The following is an 8945-nucleotide window of genomic DNA, read 5'->3' as shown; positions in this document are numbered from 1 at the left end:
GGAGAGTAGAGAGAGAGCGTTGAAGGAAAGGGGAGGCACAGGGAAACCCCCCCCCCCGTGTCCCTTGTCCCGTAAGCTTATCCTCTCCTTCCCAAGCCCCTCTCCTCTGTCTGGAGTCTCTCACTGCAGGTGTGCCCTAGGAGTGCCGGGCCCACCCACTCTCAGCCTCCAGAGCCCTTTTTGGACCTCAGTGACCCCTTTCCCAAACGTCTGCTTAATTTCTTCCTGTCCGCGTCCCGCTGTTACCCCACCTTCAACGTGCCCACACTCACAACCACAGACTCACCTTTCGATCTCCCACATTCCCTCCTCCTCTCCTGAAACGTCACCGGCCTTCAAGTTCTTCCGGTCTTTGCCTCACAAAGCCTCCCCAGGAGAACTTGTCAGTGACCAGTGCACACATTCCCAGGGCCTGTCTCTTATTGCCCATCCAAGAGGGCGGGTTCTGAGCTCAAACTCCACCTCCTGCTTGGTGAGACAGTGACTGCGAGCTAAAAGGTTGGCGGAACATGTTGGTTTCGATCGGTCGTACGTGCCCGTTTCTGCCTTATTAACTGTACTACGTCAACCTCATTTAAAAGCTGCAGACATCTGTGGAGAGCTGTGGGGCATCGATAAATGAAATGTTTAAGATGTTTTAGGGGTTCAGGCTTTATCTTTCCTGTTCTTTGCCATCCCACAGCCCTTTCCCCAGGCCAGGCTTTCATTTCCTCACATTGAGATGACAGCAGTAATTTCCAGATAGGTCCTTTGATCTCTACACTTTAAGATTCATCTTTTTTATACACTGTTTTGCCCATGTCCTTATTAGAGCTTTCATTTTTCTTTTCAGTTGCCCCTTGATCTTATTATATTTGGTTATATGTTATGCTTTTCTTAAATTTTTTTTTTAACGTTTATTTATTTTTGAGACAGAGAGAGACACAGCATGAACAGGGGAGGGGCAGAGAGAGAGGGAGACACAGAATCGGAAGCAAGCTCCAGGCTCCGAGCCATCAGCCCAGAGCCCGACGCGGGGCTCGAACTCGCGGACTGCGAGATCGTGACCTGGGCTGAAACTGACTGAGCCACCCAGGCGCCCCTGTTATGCTTTTCTTAAACTTTTAAACCATACAGGCCTGGTGGAGACAGAGCAGAGTCTACAATATCCTGTTTTGGTCATATGATTGGAGGTGGGTGGGGGCTTTCGCACGGTGCAGTTTCCAGAAGCCTAGCTGCAATCAGAGAACCACTCAGGGATCCAGCCTGCTGACCCATGCATTCTGTCCTCCTATTCTGTGTTCTGAGAAACTCCCCTTCCCCCCCCACACACACATCTTCTGGCCCAGGTGGGCAGAAGCACACTGAACCAACACATATGAAGATCCACGTGGAGGAAAAATGGCTGAGCTGAGATACTCTAAGGAGACGGGGACACTGGGTAAAATCAGAAGACTCGGAGGCTGAGAGACCAGAGCTCAGACAGCAAAAGGGGTGCAAAGGCCAGAACTGTGGGTGTACAGAGAAGGAATAGTGTCCAGGGGGTCCTGGCCTTTGGATCATGTGGCTCTCTCAATAGTGGCTAATTTGAAAGTTTGTTGACATGGAATAGGACTTGGAACTATGAAGAACTAGGGAGCTAGGGAACATATTAGAACTATGTAGGAAAGGGTGAGGGAGATAATCCACCATATGTAAAAGCACTATAAAGGGTTCAAGAGAGGGGCGCCTGGGTGGCTCAGTTGGTTAAGCATCCGACTTCGGCTCAGGTCCTGATCTCACGGTTTGTGAGTTCGAGCCCCGCATCGGGCTCTGTGCTGATGGCTCAGAGCCTGGAGCCTGCTTAGGATTCTGTGTCTCCTTCTCTCTCTGCCCCTCCCCCAACTTGTGTGCTCTGTCTCTCAAAAATAAATGTAAAAAAAATTTTTTTAATAAAATAAAGGGTTCAAGAGACATGTAGTACAGGTAAAATGAAAAGAAAATCATATCTGTCTGCATACATAATAAACCACTCAGAACCAAAGAAAAGAGGAAATGTTAAAAAATGCCAGAGAAAGACACATCGATTTCAGAGGCACGAGACTGAGAGCAAACTTCTCGCTAGAAACGATGGAAAGCAAAAGACAAGGTCTACAACAGAATAATTTCTTACCTAGAATTCTGTACTCGGTGAGAATACTCCACAAAAGAAGGAAGAATAAAGGCAAAAGTAAGAGAATTTATAAAGGGAAGTCCTTAGCAGGAACCAAATGTCTCATGAAGGAAACAAAATTACAAAAGGAAAATGATCTTAGAAGAAAACACAGAAATACAGGAAGGAAAATGTAAACACTAGCTATGTGGGCAAATATAAATGAATACAGACAATATCAAGAAATGATATGATAATTATAGGATTTAAAATATATTTAGAATTACAATGCTTGAAAATAATGCGAGAGGAGGGAGCAATTAAAGTGTTCTAAGATATTAGTATTATTAAGTGAAGGGTCTAAGTACTAATTTGTCTTAGACTACAGTAAATCAGAGATGAATGTTGTAATCCATAATGTAACTATCAAAAATTGCAACAGAGAGAGAAGGACAGTGAGAGAGAGGAAGAGAAAGAGATAGAGAGGCTAAAAGGAAAGTGAAATAAAAATACTTGATTCAGGGGGCACCTGGGTGGCTCAGTCAGTTGGGTGGCCGACTTCAGCTCAGGTCATGATCTCGCAGTCCGTGGGTTCAAGCCCTGCATCGGGCTCTGTGCCAACAGCTTGGAGCCTAGAGCCTGCTTTGGATTCTGTGTACCCGCCTCTCTCTGCCCCTACCCCATTCGTGCTCTGTCTCTCAAAAATAAATACATGTTTAAAAAAAAACTTGATTCAAAATGAAGGCAGAAGAGAATTACCACATCTTGATAAAGAGCATCTACAAAAAAGCCCGGTTGACGTCATAGTTAGTGGATAAAGACTGAATGCTCTTCCCTTTAGATTAGGTCCAATGTATCGACTATACTAGCTCTTATCCAACATAGAACTGAAAGTTCTAACCATTGCAGTAAGGCAAGAAAAATAAATAAAAGACATACATAATGGAAATGAAGAAATAAACTATCTCACAGATGACATGATTATTTCTGTAGAAAATCCTAAGGAATCTACAAAAAAAAAAAAAAAAAACAACTCCTGAAATTAATAAGTGTGTTCACCATAGCCATGACACAATATCAACACACAAAAATTGACCAATATTGATATAACAATAAATATGTGGAAACCAAAATTAAAAACAATACCATTTATAATCACTCAAAATAAAATGTTTAAGGATACAATCAGCAAAATATGTACAGATTATGGATGCTCAAAATTACAAAATTCCAATGAAAGAAGTCAAAGAAGATGCAAATTATAGAGACATATATGGATGATGTTCATGGATTGGAAGACTCAATATCGTAAAAACGTTTCAGTTTCCCCCAGTAGGCTTAATAAAATTTTTATCAAAATCCCAGTAAGGCGTTTTGTAAATGTAGACAAGCTTAATGTGAAATTTATAGAGAAAAGCACAGGCCCAAGTATATCTAAACTAATCTTGACATGGAAGAATACTAGGAGGAATAATTTTATATCAAGCCTTACTCTATAGCTACAGTAATCAAAACAGTGTGGTATTGGTGGAGGGATAGATAATACTACCATTAAAAATAGTGAGATGTCGTCACCATCTTCATGGCAGTAAATTTAATAAATTATATGAAATATACAACTTCTTTGAAAGACAGAACTTACCAAAATTGACACAAGAAGAAATAGAAAATTGAAAAGCCCTATATATATTTTATTTTTAAAAATTATGGTAAATTATACATAAAACTCCTAGAAGATAACATAAGAAACAAGGTAGATGACTTGGGTTTGGCGGTGACTTTTTAGATGCAGCACCAAAGGCACGATCCATGAAAGAAATAATTGATAGTCCAGACTTCATTACAATAAAAACCTTCTGTTATGCAAAAGACACTGTCAACAGAATTAGAAGACAAGCCACAGACTCAGAGAAAATATTTGCAAAGCCATATCTAATAAATGACTGTTATCCAAAATATACAAAAACCCTTAAAACTCAACAATAAGACCAACAGCCTAATTAAAAACCTGGCAAAAGATTTGAACACGTACCTCACCAAAGAAGATATGCAGGTGGCAGATAGTATATGAAAAGGTGTTCAAAATATCATGTCATTAGGAAATTGCAAACTAAAACAATATACCACTGCAAACCTGTTAGAATGGCCAAAATCCAAAATACCGACACCACCAAATGCTGGCAGGGCTGCGAAGCAACAGTAACTCCCATTTATTGCTGGTAGGAATGCAAAATGGTGTGGCCACTTTGGAATGTAGTTTGGCAGATTGTTACAAAATTAAGCATATCCTTACCGTATGATGTAGCAATTACAATTCTTGTGTGTGTGTGTGTGTGTGTGTGTGTGTGTGTGTGTGTGTGTTTAACTCAAATGAATTATAAATTTATGTCAGCACGAAAACCTGCACGTGGATGTTTACAGCAGGTTTATTCATATTTGCTGAAACTTGGAAACAACCAAATGTCCTTTAGTGGATGAATGGATAAATAAAAAGCAGTTTACATGCAGGCAGTGGAATCTTCTTTGGGGATCTTCTTTGGGGAAATATCTGTTCCAGTCCTTTGCCAGTTTTTTAGTTGAGTTGTATTGTTGTTTGGGGGTTGTATGAATTCTTTATATATTCTGAATATTAATTTCTTACCATATATATGATTTTCAAATATTTACTCCGATTACACGGGGTGTCTTTTCACTCTTGATAGTGGCCTTTGATGCCCCAAAGTTTTTTATTTTGATGTAATTTATTTTACCTAATTTTTCTTTTGTTCCCTACACATTTAATATCATATTTTTAATGTTTACTTATTTATTTTGAGAAAGAGAGTGAGAGAACAGGGGAGGGGCAGAGAGAGGGGGGAGAGAAAGAGAGAGAGAGAGAGACAGAGAGAGAGAGAGAGAGAGAGAGAGAGAGAGAATCCCAAGCAGGCTACACACTCAGCACAGATCCCAACATGGGGCCTGATCTCACGGTTGTAAGCCAAAATCAAGATTGAGCCACCCAGGCGCCCCTAATGTCATATTTAAAAAAAGAAGCCGAATCTAAGGTCATGAAGATTTTCCTTTAGGTTTTATTCTAAGGATTTTTATAGTTTTAGATATTAAATTTAAGTCTCTGAGCCACTTAATTTTTGTATATGTGTAATGTAAGGTTCCAACTTCATTCTTTTGCATGTGGATATCCAGTTTTCCTGGACAGCACCATTTGTTGAAAAGACTTTCCTCTCCCCCCACTTAATGGCCTTGGCACCCTTACTGAAAATCAGTTGACTCTATGTGAACATTTATTTCGGGGCTCTCTATTGCATTACATTTGTCTGTGTGTCTGTCTTCATGCCAATAACACAGTGCTTTGATTACTGTAGGTTTATAGTAAGTTTTTAAGGAAGTATTCGAATTTGTTGTTTTTCAAGACTCTTTTCCTATTCTGGATCCCTTGAAATTCCCATATGAATTTTAGGATGGGTTTTTCCATTTCTTGAAGAAAATGTCATTGGGATTTTGATAGGGGTTGCATTGAACCTGTAGACTGGTTTAGGCAGTTTTTTCTTCTTAAAAATATTAAGCTTTCTTATATATAGTATCATGTCATCTGAAAATAGTGAAACTTGTCCTTCCTTGCTGATTTGGATGTCTTTTATTTCTTTTTCTTGTCTGATGGCTGTGGCTAGGACTTCTAGTACTGTGTTAAATAGCAGTGGTGAGAGTGGACATCCTTGTCTTGTTCCTGATCTTAGGGAGAAAGCTCTCAGTTTTTATATTAGCTGTGGGTTTTCCACAAATGGCCTTTATTATGTTCAGGTATGTTCACTCTAAAACTACTTTGTTGAGGGTTTTTATCATGAATGGATGCTGTACTTTGCCAAATGCTTTTTCTGCATCTGTTGAGATCATCTTATGGTTCTTATCCTTTATTTTATTAATGTGGTGTATCACATTACATCAATTGATTTGTGAATTTTGAATCACCCTGGCAACCCGGGGATAAATCCCACTTGATCGTGGTGAATGATTTTTTTTTTAATGCATTGTTGGATTCAGTCTGTTAGTATTTATTTTATTGAGAACTTTTGCATCCATGTTCATCTGGGACATTGGCCTGTAATTCTCTTCTTCGGTAGCTCTATCCCAGCCAAACCCACCAACCTTTAAAACTCCAGTCTCCAAGCCCTGCTGGTTATAAGAACTCACAAAATTCAACCCCTTTCACCTTCCAAGCTGATGGCTTTGGGAAAACATTCTCCTTGTGGCTTCCCCTGTGTGCTCCTCTCTCTCTCACCCTTCTCTGCAACCACGGCTTCCACCCCCACAACAGCACTCACAATCCCTTTCTGCCCCCAAATACATCTCCAACCTTCTGACTTCTTCAATGTGGCCTCTTCTCTCCTTTTAGTTGTAGAGTTTGTTCTGTCAGTCTTCAGGATGATTTCTGGGGTGTTTTCAGGGCTCTAAATACTCTTTAAATATATATTCAATCGGTCCTTCTGGTTTTCTCTCTACCTTCACATTCAATTACTACCAGTATTCAGAAATACTACCAATTTATAAATGTTTGGGGCTCTTATCCAGGATAAGTAGGCTGCTTCTCAGTTTTTCTTATCATGTGTTGAGGAAACTCCATTCTCTGATCTAGGATTAGGGTTTGGGTTAGGTTCAGGGAACATTCCTGGTGTTTTGCAGTTCAGAGAACTCTCCAGAGGATTAGGGTTACTGATAGGGTTTCATTTGAGATTAGGGTTAAGGATTAGGGGTCATCATTAATGTCAGAGTTAGAGTCAAGTTATGTGCCTGGTATTTGGCAGTTCAGAGACCCCTCCAGGGAATCAAACCCCAGACTTCTGCCGGTGTGGGAATAGACACGGCAGCCACCTACCCAGCCGAGTCAAGGAGGGGATTTGGGGCTTTCATGACTATGCCAACACATCCTTTTTCTCTCTTTCTTTTTTCATTCGTCCGTTTAGTTTTAAAGCCAGTATAGTTAGCATGCAGTGTTGTATTAGCTTCAAGCGTACAATACGGGGACCCAACAGGTGCATACATCACCCAGTGCTCATCACGAGATGAGTACTTTTAATCCCCTTCACCTATTTCAGCCCCCCCGCCCACCTCCCCTCTGTTAGCCGTAGGTTTGTTCTCTGTAGTTAAGAGTCTGGTGGGGCACCTGGGGGCTCAGTCGGTTGAGCGTCCAACTTCAGCTCAGGTCATGATCTCGTGGTTCGTGACTCGAAGCCCCACGTCGGGCTCTCTGCTGTCAGCACGGAGCCTGCTTCGGATTCTCTGTCCCCTTCTCTTTGCCTCTTGCCTGCTTGTGCTCTTTCAAAAACAAATAACGTGTTTTTTTTTAAAGAGTGGGTTTTTTTTTTTTTTTTTTGGATTGTCTTTTTTTCCCTTTGTTTTGTTTCTTCGATTCCATATATGAGTGAAATCTTATGGTGCTTGCCTTTCTCTGACTGGCTTATTTCACTTAGAATTATACTCTCTAGATCCATCCATGTTGTTGCAAATGGCAAGATTTCATTCTTTTTATGGCTAAATAATATTCGTGTGTGTGTGTGTGTGTACATACCATGTCTTCTTTATTCATTTATTGACAGATGCTTGGGCTGCTTCCCTAATTTGGCTATTGCAAATAATGCTGCAATAAACATAGGAGTGTATCTGTCTTTGTGAATTAGTGTTTTTGTATTTTTTGGGTAAATACCTGGAGGTGGAATTGCTGGGTCGTAGGGTAGTTCTATTTTTAATTGTCTGAGGAACCTCCATACCTGCTTCCCACAGTCGCTGCACTTGCTTGCATTCCCACCAACTGAGCACATCCTCGCCGATGCTTGTTTCTTGTGTTTTTTTTTAACTTTTTAATGTTTATGTATTTTTGAAAGAGAGACAGAGCACGAGTGGGGGAGGGGCAGAGAGAGGAGACACACAAGCCAAAACGGGCTCCAGGCTCTGAGCTGTCAGCACAGAGCCCGATGTGGGGCTCAAACTCACGAACTGTGAGATCGTGACCTGGGCTGAAGTCAGATGCTTAACCAACTGAGCCACCCAGGCACCCTTGTATTTTTGATTTTAGCCATTCTGACAAGGGTGAGATATCATTATGGTTTTGATTTGTATTTTCCTGATGATGAGTGATGTTGAGCGTCTTTTCATGTGTCTGTTGACCATCTGTGTGTCTTTGGAGAAATGTCTGTTCATGTCTTCTGCCCTTTTTTTATTATTTAAAAAATTGTTTCCTCATGGTAAGGAACCATAAGAGGAAACAATCTTTTTATGTCTGTCTTCAAACCCAGTTTCAGAAACACTACCAATTCTTAAATGTTTGGGGTCTTCTCCTGGATAATTAGGCTGCTTCTCATCTGCTCTTATCATGCGTTCAGGAAGTCACCTTCTTCAGATCTATGGTTAGGGTTACGGTTAAGGTTAGTGTATGTGCCTGGTGTTTTGCAGTGTAGAGACCTCCTCATAGGATCAGTGTTGGTTTTAGTGTTAGGGATAGGCTTAGGGTTAAACTTAGGTATTAGGGGTTAGGATTTAGGGTCAGGCTTAGTGTTGGAGTTAGGTTCAGGGTAAGTGTCAGGGTATGTACCTAGTATTTTGCAGTTTAAAGTCCTCTCCAGATAATAAAACCCCTGACTTCTCTTGGGGTTAGGGTTAGGGTTAGGATTATGGTTAGAGGTCAGTGATTTGTGGTTAGGGTTAGGATTAGTGTGGTTAGGGTGAGGGAATGTGTCTGGTATATTGCAGTTCAGAGACCTCTCCGATGAATAAAACCCAAGACTTCAGCTAAGGTTAGGGGTTGGAGTTAGGGTGAGGTCTAGGGTTATGGTTAGGGTAAGGA

The sequence above is a fragment of the Panthera leo genome, chromosome E1, assembly GCF_018350215.1.
Source record: "Panthera leo isolate Ple1 chromosome E1, P.leo_Ple1_pat1.1, whole genome shotgun sequence".
Lineage (NCBI taxonomy): Eukaryota > Metazoa > Chordata > Mammalia > Carnivora > Felidae > Panthera > Panthera leo.
This window is presented reverse-complemented; position numbering follows the sequence as displayed.